Source organism: Bactrocera dorsalis, chromosome 2 (genome assembly GCF_023373825.1).
Source record: "Bactrocera dorsalis isolate Fly_Bdor chromosome 2, ASM2337382v1, whole genome shotgun sequence".
NCBI lineage: Eukaryota > Metazoa > Arthropoda > Insecta > Diptera > Tephritidae > Bactrocera > Bactrocera dorsalis.
In genome coordinates, this window is record NC_064304.1 from 63779395 (window position 1) to 63799899 (window position 20505).

The window sequence follows — 20505 nt, forward strand, 5'->3', positions numbered from 1 at the left end:
AAATTATTACCAAATCCAGTTAAGGTTATTAATATTACAATCACAAAGAATTTAAGTATGGAAGAAATACATTTTCAAAACATTAAAAATATTCAGGAAATAACGGAACTCAGGTATGAAGCAAAAAAAAGTAAAATGATAAATTACAGTCTGATAACAATTGTCAGCCTTATAATAGTAATACTAATAATCTGTAAATACAAAAAGAATAAAAGCACACAGGTTAAAATTAACATTGAACAAATTCCAATGCAAGATCAAGCCCAACCTATAGATCAAATGATGGAAAGAATCAAGCACTATTCCTCTTTGAATCGGGACGCTTCAATTTAGAGGTGGGGGAGTTAATACCACCAGTTCATATTACATGAACATATTCTCTATCTGTCATAAATATGTAACATGACACTTATGACCCATATGGTCCGCATTTAAACATTATATGTACTTTGCTAATACTGTCCGCCTTAGGTGGTCCAAAAATATAAATATATAATTGTAAGATGAATCTTTCCACTTGAAACATATGTCCTACATATGTCCTATCTCAAGTGGATTGTAGATATACTTCCTAGAATGTAAGATTAATATTTGTATCTAGGCTTAAGCAAAATATTGTATTTAAGAAAAGGTAATAAAGAAAACGGGGCAGTTGCCCGCGGTGACTCGAAAACAAAACAAACTATTAATTTGCATACATATATGTATGTATGTATTTTTGCTTCTCTCTTTTTTTTGTTCGTTTATGCTTTTGCTTATTTAATTTTTGCAATCCTGCTTACTGTTTTGTTAAACATAAAGGGCATTGCCGGTAAGCTTAACTTATAGGCATTCGATAAATATTTTAGTTATGTATATAAATGTTTGGGAATATGTATATACATATTTTACCAACTGTTTGTTAACCGTATTATATTTATACACGGATTTGGTGTTACATACATATGTATGTGGATTTAATAAGTAAAATGTGAACTTAATACTCTCACTCTGATTTTGGAGTTACTGTACATATGTATGTATATATGTATATACATATGTATGTGTTGAAGTGCCTGGCCGTTTTGCTCTAATTTCCTTTCTCCACTCCTGTTGTTTACTGCCGCCTACGGAGATTCCTTGTGGTTACCGCTGTTTTGTGTATTATTCGCGCCCGAATGTTTGTTTTGTTTTAAAGTGCTTTAGTTTTTCGGGCCCGATTTGTGTTTAACTTTGTTTTTATTTATGTTTTGTTTTATGGTTTCGCGCCCGTATGTCTGTTTGTTTTTTGTTGTACCTGTTGACTGTTTTGTAACGGGTGATTTTTTTGAGGTTAGGATTTTCATGCATTAGTATTTGACAGATCACGTGGGATTTCAGACATGGTGTCAAAGAGAAAGATGCTCAGTATGCTTTGACATTTCATCATGAATAGACTTACTAACGAGCAACGCTTGCAAATCATTGAATTTTATTACCAAAATCAGTGTTCGGTTCGAAATGTGTTTTATCGACAAATTTTGTTCAGCGATGAGGCTCATTTCTGGTTGAATGGCTACGTAAATAAGCAAAATTGCCGCATTTGGGGTGAAGAGCAACCAGAAGCCGTTCAAGAACTGCCCATGCATCCCGAAAAATGCACTGTTTGGTGTGGTTTGTACGCTGGTGGAATCATTGGACCGTATTTTTTCAAAGATGCTGTTGGACGCAACGTTACGGTGAATGGCGATCGCTATCGTTCGATGCTAACAAACTTTTTGTTGCCAAAAATGGAAGAACTGAACTTGGTTGACATGTGGTTTCAACAAGATGGCGCTACATGCCACACAGCTCGCGATTCTATGGCCATTTTGAGGGAAAAACTTCGGACAACAATTCATCTCAAGAAATGGACCCGTAAGTTGGCCACCAAGATCATGCGATTTAACGCCTTTAGACTATTTTTTGTGGGGCTACGTCAAGTCTAAAGTCTACAGAAATAAGCCAGCAACTATTCCAGCTTTGGAAGACAACATTTCCGAAGAAATTCGGGCTATTCCGGCCGAAATGCTCGAAAAAGTTGCCCAAAATTGGACTTTCCGAATGGACCACCTAAGACGCAGCCGCGGTCAACATTTAAATGAAATTATCTTCAAAAAGTAAATGTCATGAACCAATCTAACGTTTCAAATAAAGAACCGATGAGATTTTGCAAATTTTATGCGTTTTTTTTAAAAAAAAAGTTATCAAGCTCTTAAAAAATCACCCTTTATATTTTGATTTTTCATGTAATTTATTTTTATTTTTGTTATTGTTGGGTCACTGCACTATTTTTTTTTGTTTTTGCACTGCACCCTTTATGTTGTTGTTTGTTTGTATATATCAGTATGTTGTATGTAAGCACATATGGTTTTTTTTGTGTGTCACTGCATTATGTTCTCGCACTTTGTTTGTTTTTTGTCACTAAATTTGGTTATTATTGTTATTATATTAATTTATGTTAATTTCTATTGTTTTTAATTTGACTGTGTCAAACCGAAGGTGCCTTTCGTTAAGGCTCGAAGGACCATGTTTATTTACCGACCCAATTTATTGGGGAATACAGACCACTGATTTGAGTGTTTAAAATGAAAAAAAGGTTATTTGGTTAAAAGGTAAAATTTATTTAAAATTATTGTTTGTTTATAGTGCAATGGTTTGCGAAAATATCTCGCATGTATATATTAGGTAGAAACGTTGGATCGCTGTAAGTCGGAGCAGGCGGAACGATGATGAAGCAAAAAGTGGGAAATCCGCGGCGCAATGTAGAATCGAAAATATGAAGCGATCGCTGATGCGCGGCTGGTATAAATCGTGACAAGTGCGGCACAGTGTCGAAAAGCAAGTCCAAAAAGAGATGTTGATGTGCGAAATGTAAAAACCGAATGTGTCCGCTTTCCCTTTTACCCATTCTTTTAGTTGAGTGGGTTGATTGATGTAGAGGTGTGGTGAGTTGTGTTGAGTGGTAATGTATTAATATGGTGTCATCAAATGGTGAATTGAGCTGTCTTTTATTAGTGTGCACCAGTTGTCCCGGATAGAGGGGGGGCAGGCTAACCTCATTTAAACACCCTCGTTCTAAAGTGATTGAGGACAATCAAATTAAGAAGGGAGGAGTTAACACTAAACAAATTTACGTTTCTCACCAAACATATTTACATTTCTTAATAATTATCACGAAACGTATAAGCATATTTTTGCTATACTTTCGCTGACTATCATTTCATGTTTACGTCCCAAATTTTGCTTAACCCATTTCCGATCGTTGCACGCGCGACCCAAAAGTGCATGTGATGATCGCTGCTCACACACTTTTAATTCCAATAAATAATTTTTAACATAAGTTTCAATTCAGTAATTAAGGGGTAGTTAATAAGTGCGGTTGACAAAAATGTTGGACTAAGAAGACATAGTCTTCCCAACGAGTAATCGTGACTAAACGGAAAAAATTATATAATAAAATAAAATCCTTTTTTAAAAAACTAAAATAAAAAGTATTTTATTAACTTGCACACATATGTAATTATATACATATGACTTTTAAGATTTTATCAAAACGGGATTTTACAAAAAAAAAAAATTATCATTACGGGTATGGCTTTTAAAAATCTGTTTATACATATGTATACATAATTACATCCATATGCGAATATTTGCGTCGGCTTGGTCTTCAAAATGTTATCAAAATCTCTAATGCCCAATATTTGTATGTATGTATAATATATTTATGTATTTATTTATATTTATTTAGGTAATAATGGAAATATGACTTTATTATAAATTCCAACAGATTCAATGGAATTTATCATTAAATAGGTCAAATTGCACATACATACATATATACTAATGAGCTTTGTTATCAAATATATGGAGAATATCTATAAATTATACACATGGTCGCTTGCGTATTATAAATATGCGAATTTATTGTAAGCGTACATTTCTAAACATTGAAATTACATAATTTTTCTCATTTATCACTGAAAATGCTCAATTCTGTTATTTTCGACCCTCCTGTTAAATATTCTCTAATAGAAAAGAGTACCCCTCCAAAAAATGAAATAACGTAAATTTGGCAACGCGGTGAACCTTCTCTATATCAGAGAACGTTTATCATAGAAAAGGTTCACGGTGCGGAGAACGTAAAAATATTTTTGGCTAACTCGGTAGAGATGGAAGAGTTTTACCACTGCCTGCTCGGCAGGAGACATTTTAACAGTTGCGCTTGAACAGAGCTGAGCATTGAATACAAATTATGCTCAGAACTATATTCAGTAGACGCTCGGAAATTAGAACCACTTTGTTTTTGGGGTAGTTCTAATTTCCGAAGTGTTCTAATTTCTGGACGGTTTTTTAACGTGAATAATAAAACTAAGAGTTAAGCCACTTCCAAAAACTACATAAAAACTTTTTTTTTTATTTCTTTTCTTATTTTATTTAAAAACATAACAATTCACTCCATTAAAAAAACAACTAAAAATTTCAGAAATTAATTAAAAATTCAGGATAAGGGCTCAGTTCAAAATTAATTTTTATTTGACATACATGTATAATCAGTAATATTTGTTTGTTTTTTTGGTTTCTTTAAATCCGATATAACAATATCGGAGGGCCAAAAGATTGGCCATGTGCTTACTTGAAGACAATTCACTCTTGTTGCACCAATTTATTAAATTGTTAACGCTTTCAATAGCTATAACATTTGAAATAACTGGTGTGTCATCAACAACATCGTCTTCACTGCTATCAGAAAACTCATCATCGCTACTTAGGTCATCATCAGTTCGGTCTTCAAACTCATCTTCATTCCATTTCTCGATGTCAGCAATACACATGAAATTGTTTGGATCAATTTCTGCTAAAAGAGTTTGATTTATTGGAGAGCTTCATTGCAGTCCTCATTTTTGTTAAGCAACTGTGCTAGTGGCACATCATCATCGCTGTCGTATTAGTCATAGTTCCAATTTAACAACTTTGACCAAGAATTCCTCATCACTTTTGGCGTTATCTCATCCCAAGCTTGTTTCAGAAATATTATTGCCTTTCGGATGGAATGGGATTTCAACAGACTATTCGGTGCACCACCTTCAGCTATTATTTCAGCAAGTAACTTACTTCTGTAAACAAGTTTTGTTAACAGTTGTTGTTAATTTTAATCCATTGGTTGCACAGCTGCTGTCACATTTGGCGGCAAGAAATATGCAACTATAATATGTTGCTATCATGCTCAATCGGTGCATGCGCAGAGCAGTTATCAATAAGCAAAAGATCCTTCGGAGGCAAGTTATTTTTTTGAGAAAACTGGATGACCTGTAAACAAAAAAAAAATATTTTAAAATTAAAGAAATTAAAAGCAAAATTATTTCCTCTTACTTATTAATAAATAATAAACTAAGGGCACTAATTTGTGAGAGCCATCAGCATTTGAACCAAGTAAAATTGAAATTCGTTCTTTTTGAATTTTGTATCCAGGCGCACTTTTTTCACAAGCAGAGACATATGTTTTATATGGTAGGAAGATAAAATAATTCGGTTTCGTCCACATTATATAATTGCGACTCTATTAACCCCATCTCAGTGAATTTTGCACGGAATCTGTGAATAAATGGAGTGATCGAGGCAATATCACTAGAAAGAATCTCGCCACCAATTTTTAAAAAACGAATGCCGTGTCGCTTTTTAAATTTAGTAAACCATCCATCGCTTGCTCGGAATGCATTTTTATTTTTATCGGGGTATTCTTCACCAAAAATTTGTTTAGCTCTTTCCTTTAATATTGTTGCTGTCAATGTACACTTCCTTTCGCGTTGTTTTAAAAACCACTCATAAAGACGACTTTCTATTTTCGGATATTCGACACTATGCATAGTTTTATCTGATGCTTACTGAAAAGTGTTGGAAACAGCATTTAATATAGATGACCTATTTGACTTGATATAGCTGATGACAGATTTGCTCACGTTGAAATCTAGCGCTAGACGATTCCCTTGAACTCCTTTGTCCAGCTTTTCCAATATCTTTACTCTGGTTTCCAAAGATAAAGTGCTTTTTTACGTTTATTTAACATTTTTAGTAAGTTATTTTTAGTTTTCGGTAGAGTCTAGCAAAATATGTCCACGCGTATCAAATTTCACATACGAATGACAAAAACACCAAAAATATGGCAAAACAAAAACTAAAATACAACTTGGGGATTCCCTTTTCTATTTTACATTTGTTCAGTAAAATAAAAACCAAGAATGGGAATTCCCTTGTGTTAAAGAAAAAGGTGCGTGGAGTCCCTACGCGCGGATGAAGTTATACTTCTTAGTGATATTTAGAAATGCATATCATTTTGCATGAAAGAAAACTAGAAAACTTAAATTCACATTTTATAAATTTATTATGTACATAAAATGAAGAATAAAGCAAAGTCTAAATGGAGGAATTTTGACTCAGAAAGTAGTTCCGTCTCTTCGTTGCGGAAGAGAATATGCAGCGTAATCATCTCTCTTTTGTTCTTCGCCAATTTGGCTGCCGGATTGACTTGTGAAGATCAATTTTTTGTTGGTGACATATTCATATGTATGTTTGTATGCTTGTGATTTATTTGTTCGGCAATGTATGCAAATATATGTACATATAAGTATATATGAATGTATGAACAGGGAAGTCAATGCGCGCACATGCGTATACATTAGGGTGGGTCGATTCCGGAATTTTTTCGATTCGGTATTTCTAATAGTGCGGAAAAGTTGCCTTAGTACTTCCTGATTATAATGCAACTTTTTGTTTTGAGATCGGATTGCATCTTCAACCCGAACCTCGGCCTTGAAATTTCGGAAATTCGCCTAAAATCGTGAAATTGTCTACCTAGCACCTGAAATACGCATCTCATGGCAAAATGTATAAAACAAAAGTTATTTGTCACGTCATTTGCTACCGAAATGGTATATGTGATCATGGCCGTAGGACGAACCGTTCCCGAGATACGAGCGAAAAGGCGGCGCGCCACAGCGCAAGGTCAAAATTGTTGCAGCTCTCAGCTAACCTGTATTGGTCACCCAGAACCCACCGCGTAGAGGTAGCTGCTCTTCGGGTTCCTCCCAAGCCCAACCCAACCAACCAACCATATGTCAGGCTTGTTTTAGTCTGAATCTGTGTCAAATTTATTGATAAAATCAGATTTTGTACTAAACTTTGGCACTTGTTGCCTAGATTTCAGTGTAGAGCGTATAAAAAGATCACGAGATTGGGGGCCAATAACTTTAGAAGATGCCTCTGTCACCAGTTTGACGATTCTCTCGACTGCCACGGTGTGAGAGGGGAATTCACTAAATTTCCATACCTCTGCAGTGTCTCCCGACAGCCCTTTTATGAGTTCTTCGTTAGAAACTGAACAAAGAACTGGTGGAACAGTCAAGGTAATAGTCTTCCAGTTAATCATATCGTAATAAGTATTAGCTTTGAAATTCAGCTTTGGCACTTTATTACATCTAACTCTTCCATTTATGGTGTCAGACTCTGCTTCTCTGGCTGCCAGAAGACGGTCAAGGGCCAACTTTCTGACTTCTATCCGTTCGTCAGTCATCATACTAAGGAGAATGTTTTCTGGAAGAGCAAAGAAAGCATTCTGTTGAATGGATGAATCGACAACCTTGCGCAGTTTAGCGGGTAAGTATCATCTTTGATTGAACTGTTGAATCTTATTGAGAACCACAAAGGTGAGTAAACTGTAAGTATGTACTTGACCAAAATCTTTATTTCCTTTGTTGGTTTGTCAGTAGAAATGCATTATCTCAGAATTCTATTTGCACAGGTGAGCCAGCGAGATTTGCACATGTTACCTAGATGCATCGACGCTAAATCTGAGGAACATTGACCGGAAATAACAGCTTCTGATATTTTATAGAGATAAGCTTGGTCTGTGCTAAGTTGGGTTGGGGATTAATAACCTCAGAAGGTAATTGGCAGGATGGAAAACTTTCAAATTTGACAACAGGCAACTTCTCACAATAAGGGAGCAGTTTACCTATGTCGCCAGAGAATGTATTTGGACTCTTTGAGACACCATCTATGTGTTCGAAAAGAGCACGGAATGGAAGTTCGTTGAAATGTAGAAGACAAACAACCCACTGTAATGGCATACCTATTCTTTCTTCTAGTTTTCGAATGATTCCACCTTTCCAACCTGTGTTCGTGTTGGTGCCATCAGCACCGACAACTTCTAGATGTTCCACATCAACTGAATTGTCTTGTAAATGTTACCATATAGCTTGCGTCTCATCCTCAGCTGACCCGGAAGGAGAAGTGACGTGGCCAAAGTAATAACAACCAGGTTCCGCTATAAGAGAAATATGTTCCTCTTTGACAGTGTCGCGGTAGTACTTTTCACCTTCGCTGACTTGTGTAAGTGTATTGTCTTTGCGGCCGTCAAAATACAGCCCATATACGGAGTCAATACTTTCGGTGTTCTGGAGCTTAACACCAACACTTTTTTTTGCCCGACTAATCTTGCATTTGTCAGTGACAAAGCTAGCCTGATCCTCTGTTATCAAACCTGCTTTTTTGGCATCCAGAAAAGCCGATGAAACAATCAAGGCCGCTGCTCTATCACTTACTCCAAATCTTTGGGCAGCTAAAGCAGTGTGTTCTAATACTAGTGTGTTTTGTTTGGTTTTAGAGGATGGAAGAGAAAATTCATCATCACCATCGTTTTTCGAAGAATCAATGTGCGACGCGCCTACATGTTTGTCGTCTGTATGAGAGTCTGGCTGATCTGAATGGTCACGTGTTCTAGCTGATACTTTTCTGGTAAGTGTTGATGTTGAATAACGTTTTGAAAGCTTTTCTTTACGTTCATTTTTCTTTGTAATCTTTTTTGTTTCAGGTAGATCAACACTTCCAATGCGACCAATTTTTGTGGTTCTCTGGTCCAAGAGAAATGGTTGTTCATTGATAGGAACTTTCCTTTCCTTTGGACAAGTGCAAGAAGAAAAATAAATGCATTTACAAGCAGCGATGTCAAATAATTTTCCGGCAGAAGAGACAAAGTCGTCTCTTTTAGATCTCAAACCTATTGGGTTCCTTAAAAACATTTTTTTAAGAGTCAGAAATTTCTTATGGTATGTGGTGAGCATTTGTACAACTCTGGTGTGTGAAACTATCGGAATAGATGACTTTTTGAAAGTATTTTCAACCTTTTTTGCAACTATTTCTGTAACCTCTTTACTCCTAGGTTCATAGTTGTCGCCTCGGAGTCGCCCTATACCAAATCTTTCAAACTGATAACACAAAAGAACATCCTGGTAAGTAGGTAACTGGGACTCAGAGAGATTGTACGGATATATGCCAAACACAGGACATTTCTGTCTAAATTTAAATTTAGATACAGACATTTTGAGTTCTGTGTTTTGTTGAGAGAATATAAGTGATAGCACCTGGCGAAATCAACGACAAGAGTGAAGGAACTCGATGAAAAAATATTTATGTGGAGACCAGTCCGAACGTGTCGTATGGCGCAGGGAAATGAATGTAAGTGATAGAACTCGGCGAAATCACCGACAAGAGTGAAGGAACTCGATGAAAAAATATTTGTGTGGAGACCTATCCGAACGTGTCCTTTGGCGTAGGTGAATGAATGTGAGTGATAGCACTCGGCGAAATCAACGGCAAGAAGTGTGGCCGCAAGCCGATTTTCACCTTGCGCTGTGGCGCGCCGCCTTTTCGCTCGTATCTCGGGAACGGTTCGTCCTACGGCCATGATCACATATACCATTTCGGTAGCAAATGACGTGACAAATTACTTTTGTTTTATACATTTTGCCATGAGATGCGTATTTCAGGTGCTAGGTAGACAATTTCACGATTTTAGGCGAATTCCCGAAATTTCAAGGCCGAGGTTCGGGTTGAAGATGCAATCCGATCTCAAAACAAAAAGTTGCATTGGAATCAGGAAGTACTAAGGCAACTTTTCCGCACTATTAGAAATACCGAATCGAAAAAAGTCCGGAATCGACCCACCCTAGTGTCTACGCCAATTAAGAAGAAGAAGAAACTAGTAAACAGTTGAATGTGAACCAACAACGCACTTGATGTATCTTGCAAGACACAATCGATGACATAGCACACACATAGTCCTTTTATTTTCTAACTGATTGATTGCATAGTGACCTACATATATTATCAAACCTGGCATCAATAGTAAGTGATGATGGTCTACTCGGCCCTGGTTTACTTCTCAGCCCATTAGACTCTATAAGTGCAATTGCTAAGCGATGTCTAAATGTAAGCATATCCATGCCACCGCCATTATATCTGAATAGAACCCCGGCGTTTTGGAATGACATATCAATGCACTGCAAGATGAGGGGCATATACTACTTCTTACCACGAATACTTGTTCTGAGTGATGATATGTTTTGGTCTGACAGATCTACACCTCCCATGCTCTAATTGTACTGGTGTATCAAATGTGGCTGAGAAACGGTTATTTTCTTTTTCTCTTTTTGAGAATACCGATCTGTTTTGTGCAACGGGGTTATACCAACCGCATTTGATCAAACTGCAACCATGCTCTTATCATGCCATTTACAAATTATAATATCATCGCAGACACGATAGTCAAAAAATCCTTTATCCTTCTTTTCCAGCTCCTTATTTCCTAATAAAGGGCAATTACTGGTCCTATTTTCTCTTACAGTCCCGGTTACTCGTGTGTTTCTATTTGTTAGTTAACCAATCAATGGCAGTCCAGTAAAAAATTATCTATAAACAAATGGTAATTTCCTCCGAGATTTAATTTGCTAAGTATATCAGTGTATGCGAGGACTACATTGGCACCAAGATCCAATTCTGCGTACCGAGAGTTCAGATTAGTGGTTGCGCCTTGGTAGGGCTCAAACCATACTATATAGTTGCATGCTGGAGCGCCCACTCAAAGTTTGAAACCGTACCTTATCGGTTTCCCACGTTTAAATTGTTTGCATCCATGTCGTCCAAAGTATGGCACCATACCCTCATCAACACTATGATTTTCTTTGTGTGGACAATGTATCAAAAATTCTTCGAATAATTTTTTCATAAGTGGACGTACTTTAGTAAATTTGTCAGATTTATTTAACTGTAAATTATCAGCAAAGTGCATATTTGAAAATATGACTGAAAATGTGTCACGAGATAATGTACTGACAATAAGATACGATACGAAAAATCAGGTGAATTTTCCCAGTACATGAATCTTCCATTCAGTTGATAGTAGCCACTGATCAACATAATTCCGATATCACACTTAATTTCCTCTATTTTGATATCAGCAGGAAGATTCTTCCTTCCTAAGTATTTGTTAGTCTCCGTAGTAAGTAATTGATACACTTTTTCCGAAAAAATAACGAAAACCAATCAATTGGCGATCTATCTTGACGCACTTGTAATATGGGCTTCCATGTTGGGGTGACTGCAGTGTAATTTTTTTCTCCAGTTATACTTTTTAGCTATTTTACGTAATGGCTCGTAAACTTCTGGTTCTTCCTTCCTTTGCGTAAAAGTGACCTTCAGAAACATCTTCCAATGTTTCTGTACTTATGTACTTCTTGCAGCTCTGCATGTGTTCTCAACAAACTGGGCGGTAGGTTGTTGATTTGGACGTTGTCCTCATCCCCAAAATCTTCATCCGTAAGCCTTCATTTGCATTTAAAGGTGGAAGTAAATAAATATCATTGCTTGTTCCAGAATCCTCAATTTTCCTCCAAAAGCGTAACAATTTCATTCAGTGACAAACATCAGAAAGGAGAAATGCAATTTGTGTAAGCCTACTGTATCAAATACGATAAACGATTCTACGTTTTTACTCTCTCACTTTTGTTTTTACTATAAATATGTCAAAGTACGTGATAGTTATGATAAAATAATGAATTCTTACCGTTTTGATGACATGTTGAAATTCTTATTCTCAAATCACATTCAACTCCCATAGGTACACACCGGATGATGCCAAATATTACACTAAAGTTATTTTTGTAGTATTGTCGTCATCCTCCAAAAGCGTAACAATTTCATTCAGTGACAAAGATCAGAAAGGAAAAATGCAATGTGTGTAAGCCTACTGTATCAAATACGATACACTACTTTTTACGAATAAAAAAAATATACTAAAATAAACAAAACAACAAAAACGATTCTACATTTTTACTCTCTAACTTTTTTTTTTTTACTATAAATATGTCAAAGTACGTGATATTTATGATAAAATAATGAATTCTTACCGTTTTGATGACATGTTGAAATCCTTATTCTCAAATCACATTTAACTCCCATAGGTACACACCGGATGATGCCAAATATTACACTAAAGTTATTTCTGTAGTATTGTTTAGACTGTCCACTTGACACCAGCACAAGATGTAAACAATTTTTTATCAAGGGTACTTCAAAATAATTTATTACTTCTGGTGTATCGTATATGAGACGGTAGGTCTAAATGGGTTAAATGTTCTATCACAAATACAGTGGTGTGACTAAAATAGGAACAAGCATGAGGTATTGTGAATGTGCTGTTTTCTTATTAAATAAAATTGTTTTTAGATACTTATATAATGTTTTCCTAACAGTGATTAGAATTTCCCACCATACAAAGGCAAATAAAAACAAATATTAATGCAAAACTCTAAAACCTGAAAAATATGTATTCCAATATGAAGTAAATTTCCGCTCTTTAATTTTTATATAATGTCAGTAATGCCGCAACCATTCTGTCAGAGATAAAGAGATGTCCATTTCCTCTCTCATTGGAAGTGAGAGAGCCATTGCTAAATGTCAAAACTTCCTGAATTTTGACAGCTAATCGAGTTCAGGAGGTTTTGACGTTTAGCAATTGGAAACGAGCGATGGCCAGATTGAAATCTTACCAAAAAAATAAGTAAACGGAGGGATTTGTTGCCGCCCGTCAAGATCGCTAATAAAAAATGTGAAACAATGAAAATCAAAGGAAATGCGAAATTACATAAAATATATTTCATAAAACGTTTGCAATTTTGGTACATAGTAAAGGGTGATTTTTTAAGAGCTTGATAACTTTTTAAAAAAAAAAAGGCATAAAATTTGCAAAATCTCATCGGTTCTTTATTTGAAACGTTAGATTGGTTCATGACATTTACTTTTTGAAGATAATTTCATTTAAATGTTGACCGCGGCTGCGTCTTAGGTGGTCCATTCGGAAAGTCCAATTTTGGGCAACTTTTTCGAGCATTTCGGCCGGAATAGCCCGAATTTCTTCGGAAATGTTGTCTTCCAAAGCTGGAATAGTTGCTGGCTTATTTCTGTAGACTTTAGACTTGACGTAGCCCCACAAAAAATAGTCTAAAGGCGTTAAATCGCATGATCTTGGTGGCCAACTTACGGGTCCATTTCTTGAGATGAATTGTTGTCCGAAGTTTTCCCTCAAAATGGCCATAGAATCGCGAGCTGTGTGGCATGTAGCGCCATCTTGTTGAAACCACATGTCAACCAAGTTCAGTTCTTCCATTTTTGGCAACAAAAAGTTTGTTAGCATCGAACGATAGCGATCGCCATTCACCGTAACGTTGCGTCCAACAGCATCTTTGAAAAAATACGGTCCAATGATTCCACCAGCGTACAAACCACACCAAACAGTGCATTTTTCGGGATGCATGGGCAGTTCTTGAACGGCTTCTGGTTGCTCTTCACCCCAAATGCGGCAATTTTGCTTATTTACGTAGCCATTCAACCAGAAATGAGCCTCATCGCTGAACAAAATTTGTCCGAAAAAAAAAAAAAACCGAACACTGATTTTGGTAATAAAATTCAATGATTTGCAAGCGTTGCTCGTTAGTAAGTCTATTCATGATGAAATGTCAAAGCATACTGAGCATCTTTCTCTTTGACACCATGTCCGAAATCCCACGTGATCTGTCAAATACTAATGCATGAAAATCCTAACCTCAAAAAAATCACCCGTTATAATTAAGTTTCAATAACAAATGATTAAAAACATTTATTAATCGAGAGCTAACAGGCTTAATTCACCTTATTAAGTATTGAAAGATCAAAAGTCAGTTGTTTTATTACTCGTATACCATAAAATCATAAAAAAAGATTTAAGTAGTTTCGCCATATATTAAAAGTCCAATATATAATAATTTGCAACCGTAATAAATGTTGTAATGGATTTTTTTTTGCAACTTTTAATGCCCTTCCCTCTGTAAACTGATATTCCCTTCATATAGCTCTCCTCGTTCGCACTTTGCGGGCTAAAAATTTGCCCATCCCTATATTACAGGATAGTTATTTTCTTGGATTATGTTACAATATGCTTCTTTGTTTAGTAATGTGGATATATGCATGTATTTGCTGAAATTGTTTTTGCAGAGAGTAATTATTGTTACATATAGTGACTAAGTTGTCTAAGCGATATTTCTTTACCGGTGATTTTTTCACTGTGATTGAAAAATCGCAAATCGCAACTGCGATCACTTTTTGTAAATAGCAGTTCGCTTCTATGAACTGCGATTGCGATCGCAGTTCGAAACTGTGATCGCAGTTTGAACCTGTGAATTGCGATCGCAGTTCGAACCTGTGAATTACGATCACAATAGCAAATAGCAGAAAAATAACAACTTTCTTCAGGGTATTGTATATATCGTATATGCTATTTTTCGTCATAGCGGATTAAAGTTTTGAGTGTAACGTTCTTATAATTTTTAATAATGGCAGGAAATGTATCAAGGAAAAGAAGTGAAGTGTGATGTTTGAAGTGGTAGATGAAATATAATCAAAATGGAATATTTCAATTTGTTGTAATAAAATTTTTACAAAATGTTTCCGTCGTTTCCACGACAGTCGGGTCTACGTAAGTGGAACAGACCGGGACTTTTATTCGGCCAAACAGTGTCAAATTGGCAGAATCTGCCACTACAACAACAACAACGACGTTTGAACGTCGACTTAGTTACGATCGCAAAAGCAATATAAAATCACATTGATTTAAAAATAGCAATCACTGAAATCACAGATATCGAAAAATCACAATATCGCTCATCTCTATCTATAAGTACATATGTAATTTGCCTTGTTTATACATTGAAGGTGTTAGTTTGAAAGTTTGGCATAATTTGTTTATGATTGGATATTTATATATTACAATAAAGTTGTATTGTATCCTTAATATGTGAATTCTTGCATATTCTAAAACATTAATAACTGGGACATTTTGTTGTTTGGTTTTCATTATCCTTCCAATTTCTTATATATTGGTTGCTGCAGAATAGAAATCTCCATTCTTTGCAAAATTTATTGTAGTAGTTAAGTCTAATAATTCTCTATGGATTTCTTGGAGGAGTGTTTGATATTTTTTCTTTTCTTGTTGAGCCTCTGCATAAGAATTTCAAAGTTTGAATTTATTTTTCGTTATATATTATTTATTAAATAGTTAAGTGTGATCTTGATATCTATAAGATTGCCATGATCTGGTACATCCGTTATTAATTTTAATACTGAACCTATGATATCAATTGATCGGTTACGTCTGTCATTTGCTAACAGTTGGTTAATGAGGATTTCTGTATGATTGACTAAAGTTTCGTCAGTTACGTCTTGTTTTCTTTCTGCTTTAATCTCGTAGTATGGTTTCGAGATTGCTGTCAGATTCGTCATATGAAATAGATATTATTCTTTCTTGAACACCTAGCTGGATCTGTTTCCGTCGGTATGTATTTCTTGTCTTGCAGGCTCGTTATTTTTTGAACTGTCATAGTGGACATCAGGTTTAGAATTATGATTACTTGAGTTTTCTTTGTTGCGAAGTTTATTTTTGTATACAATCCATGGTTGTTAAGATCGTGTCCTCACTATTTTCTTTAACAGTCGCGACGGTTTTGTTTTTCATTTACCTCGTCTCCTGGTGTATATATAATATTTTATTCTGCCTTTTTTTGTTGTGTAATGTTAGCATAGACTCTGGCAGCTGGGACGACCTATCTTATGGGCGCGCAATGTAACTGAACAGTGAAAAACGCTACTCCCTTCTCTCTGACGTGACGTTGACGTGAGAATCTGCGACATTTGGATTTTTGCCGTCGCAAACGTCTCAGCTGATTGCTCTCTCACAACGCAGGGTTGCCAATATCGATATACTGCAGTAATTATCAACTTTTATAATTCAATTTGTTCAATATGTTTGAAATTTTCTTAAAATAACTGAAAATCAGAGTCGAATGCTATTATTTATAAATATATAAACTACTAGCTGACCCCGCAGCCGTTGTCCTGCGCGAAATTATGTGTTTTGAAATGAAAAGACAAAAATTCATATTTTATTGATAATCATTTATTTGCTATTTGTCTATATTTTTCTTCAATGTAACGCAGCTTGATAAACAAAATTTTTTGGTTTCTGTTCCGGTGCGTAAATGTACAGAGAAGATGGTTTTCCAACTCTTGAGCACGCCACGTATATCTGGCCGTGTGAAAAACATAGCATTTCCAAATGTATGCCACCCACTATGCGACTATTCTGTTGATCGTCATTTTAAATTCAATTTTCACTGGAAACGGAATACTTTTGAACCGAATTGGCAAATCGTTAGAACTCAAAAGAAATCCGTAGAATCAAGCATTCTGTCCCTTATAACGGGTGATTTTTTTGAGGTTTTGAGGATTTTCATGCATTAGTATTTGACAGATCACGTGGGATTTCAGACATGGTGTCAAAGAGAAAGATGCTCAGTATGCTTTGACATTTCATCATGAATAGACTTACTAACGAGCAACGCTTGCAAATCATTGAATTTTATTACCAAAATCAGTGTTCGGTTCGAAATGTGTTTCGCGCGCGTGTTTTGTTCAGCGATGAGGCTCATTTCTGGTTGAATGGCTACGTAAATAAGCAAAATTGCCGCATTTGGGGTGAAGAGCAACCAGAAGCCGTTCAAGAACTGCCCATGCATCCCGAAAAATGCACTGTTTGGTGTGGTTTGTACGCTGGTGGAATCATTGGACCGTATTTTTTCAAAGATGCTGTTGGACGCAACGTTACGGTGAATGGCGATCGCTATCGTTCGATGCTAACAAACTTTTTGTTGCCAAAAATGGAAGAACTGAACTTGGTTGACATGTGGTTTCAACAAGATGGCGCTACATGCCACACAGCTCGCGATTCTATGGCCATTTTGAGGGAAAACTTCGGACAACAATTCATCTCAAGAAATGGACCCGTAAGTTGGCCACCAAGATCATGCGATTTAACGCCTTTAGACTATTTTTTGTGGGGCTACGTCAAGTCTAAAGTCTACAGAAATAAGCCAGCAACTATTCCAGCTTTGGAAGACAACATTTCCGAAGAAATTCGGGCTATTCCGGCCGAAATGCTCGAAAAAGTTGCCCAAAATTGGACTTTCCGAATGGACCACCTAAGACGCAGCCGCGGTCAACATTTAAATGAAATTATCTTCAAAAAGTAAATGTCATGAACCAATCTAACGTTTCAAATAAAGAACCGATGAGATTTTGCAAATTTTATGCGTTTTTTTTTTAAAAAAAGTTATCAAGCTCTTAAAAAATCACCCTATATTTGATAGGTGCATCACAATCAGATTGCGATGATGCGGTGGCATACCAGGCCTCTCCAAAGAATTTACAAATTCTACTGGTAATTCACGGTGTCGTCTTCATTGTCAGACGATCGATCGATTTGTATGATTGCAAGTCTCCTGGAATTTGACTTTGAATTTTCCAGTTTAAGTCAACAACATAGGTATTTGTGGCAGCTAAGATTGCTCGTACACTCAAGGAATCGTACTTACGACAGTTTGGCCAATGTTCGTATAAACATTCGTGATGAGTCCATCTTTCGTGAATTGATAAACGGCATATGGGATTGATATCAGACCATGGGAAGTATCAATCAGTATTGACCCATTTCCAATTCTTAGCGTATGTAATGTAAAATGTCTTCGGCAATGTAATTTTTGGTCGTATCCCATAACGCGGATTTGAAGGCTGATCATCGCGAAATGTGTGTGAACTTCAGTGGCATTCGTTTTTCGGGTGGATTGTGTAAGTTCATTCTAATGCATTAGTTGAGAACACACCTGGATGTCCATCTACTGGATGACCCTGCTTTCTGCGTAACAATTTCTTCGATGATGCATCCCATGTATAATATCAACGTATTTCGAATAGAGCAATGTTATCGCAAACGGATCACTGACGGAAGTTGAGAAAAAACTCGCTAATGTTAATTTTGTTGCTGGTGGTATTTCTGTTGACTGTATTGTATTCTCTGGGTTGAAATAGACTCTTTGGTCATTCCCCAAATTAACTTCGAGACGCACAACAGTCGGAAAACGTTCATGAATTTCAAAAGAAATATCCTACAAAGCACTTTATTTCAGTTCACGTATCGACCGTGTCGTTTAAAACCAATAACCGCCATGTTGCTTCCTATGGTGACGTATTTACAAACGCATTTTATCGATTACACCAAACTACAATACGCAACATTCACATGACTTTTGAATGTGAATTAGACAATAGTGGCGAATATGGTACGACCCATGTGTTGTCAACTTTGATGTGTTGTTAACTTCGATATTTACGCCGATAGAGTGGATATCCATCATTTCCAGCTTGTGTTTCAGAAAAGCACATGGATAATGTTTCGCGCATTTATTGTCAGGCATACAAACCGAAGTGTGATTGTGGTGTCCGCAAGGTCCATGAACCATGTTGGTTTTCGTCACTTCATATAATACTGGATCTTTCTCTGCATCATTAATTTCCGCAGAAATGAGTTCATCAATTTGATCTGGTGTGACAACCATCCACCATCCAAAGAAGAATATGTACGTGCGGCAAACCTCTCTTTTGCTACTCAACAGAGTACATTTAGCATCTAACAGTACCACATATACCTACCCTACTCCAAGATAAACTCCATGAAACATCGTAACTGTTGTTTGAAAAGTCGTGCTGTGACATCGTGACGATCGCTTGCTTATTGACCGCGATCCATAATTCCGCACGTATTTCACCGCATCCTGGGAGTACTTCTTGCCTTGCCTTGCCTTTGGCTGCCATACTTTGATGGACCGATATTAGGGCGACCTCTTCGTGGCTTCGTAACAAATTTCAATCTGCAATTGACCTCTTTGTGTGAAACGCACGTAAAGTTTTCACTGAATAATTTTTCTTTTCAATAGCCGGAATAAAAAAGCAAGCGACCGAAATTGAACTATTCAAATAATTTACAAATCAAAATATTGAAAAACAAAACACACAAAAATGTTTATGGAAAAAAGATACTTTTTGGAATTATCCTAAAAAAAAAAGTATTCTCGTTGTTTGGGCGGAGACCTATCCGAATTGGTGGTAATCACCGAAATCGGTCCAGGCGTTCTCTAGTTATAAGCTTAGTAACTAACATCACTTTCTTTTATAGATATTAAGCGATGTGATAAAAACTTGATCCACAGATATCGCCTTTTTCTTTGGCATCGTTTTGTTTAATACACGTTTACACCAATTTAAGGTTTGAATATTGGATACTGCGATGGGAGCGCCATCTATCGGTCAAACATTTCAAATTTAAAAATTGATTAAAAATGAAAAAATAATTTAAAAAACATTTTCCAATGGACCAAATTGTAAATATAAACCATTCCCGAATCTCCTTGAACGTACACACAAAATTTCATCAAAATCGGTCCATCCGTTTAGGAGCAATCCCAAGGCAAACACACGGTCAGAAGATTTATATATATAAAGATTTTTAATAGTTTGTTTTCATTTTTGATATTTTATATTGTAAAAAATTGTAATTGAAAACAAAGATGTGCTCAAAACTATATATGCGCACTAAGCAATGGCAACAATGTTCAAATGATAACAAAGCAAAGATGGCTGATTTCTGCGTTTTTACCACGTTTTTGACTGTTCACACATTTTGCCGATAAGGAAGGAAAAGGAAGGAAGGGAATAGCGTTTTTGACTGGGTAGCTTCTAAATATTTCTTCGTCTGCAGTACTTTTATTTTTCGCAATTTGGGCACGAGTTATTTCTATTAACGGGAATTCAAGCCTTCGACTTGAGCGTTTGATGTCGAATGGCCGTAGTCATTGTGTGTTGCATACAAGAATGATAGAGTACAAGATTGCGCAGATGAGAGACAAAACATTTTTCGTTCTACGCATCTACGTCACACGGCTCATAAGTTTCGTGAAATAGCTTGAGTAGCAAGTAAATATTGCTTGTTAACAAGAATGTTAGAGTAGTAGAGTTTATAGCTGCCAAATTTTTTACTGCGCCGTGTGACGTAAGCAATTGCATGTTTAGTATAACGGACCTGCGCAATGCGTAATCTCTTTTCTATCATTCTTGTGTTGTATATCGTCACCTGAAATGCAAAATAACGTAACAACATTTTCGGAAATTTAAAGTGGCATGAATGAAACACGAAATAAAATGGAACATGAGTGAAACAAAATTTTAATATTGGTTAAAACTGGTTTATATCTG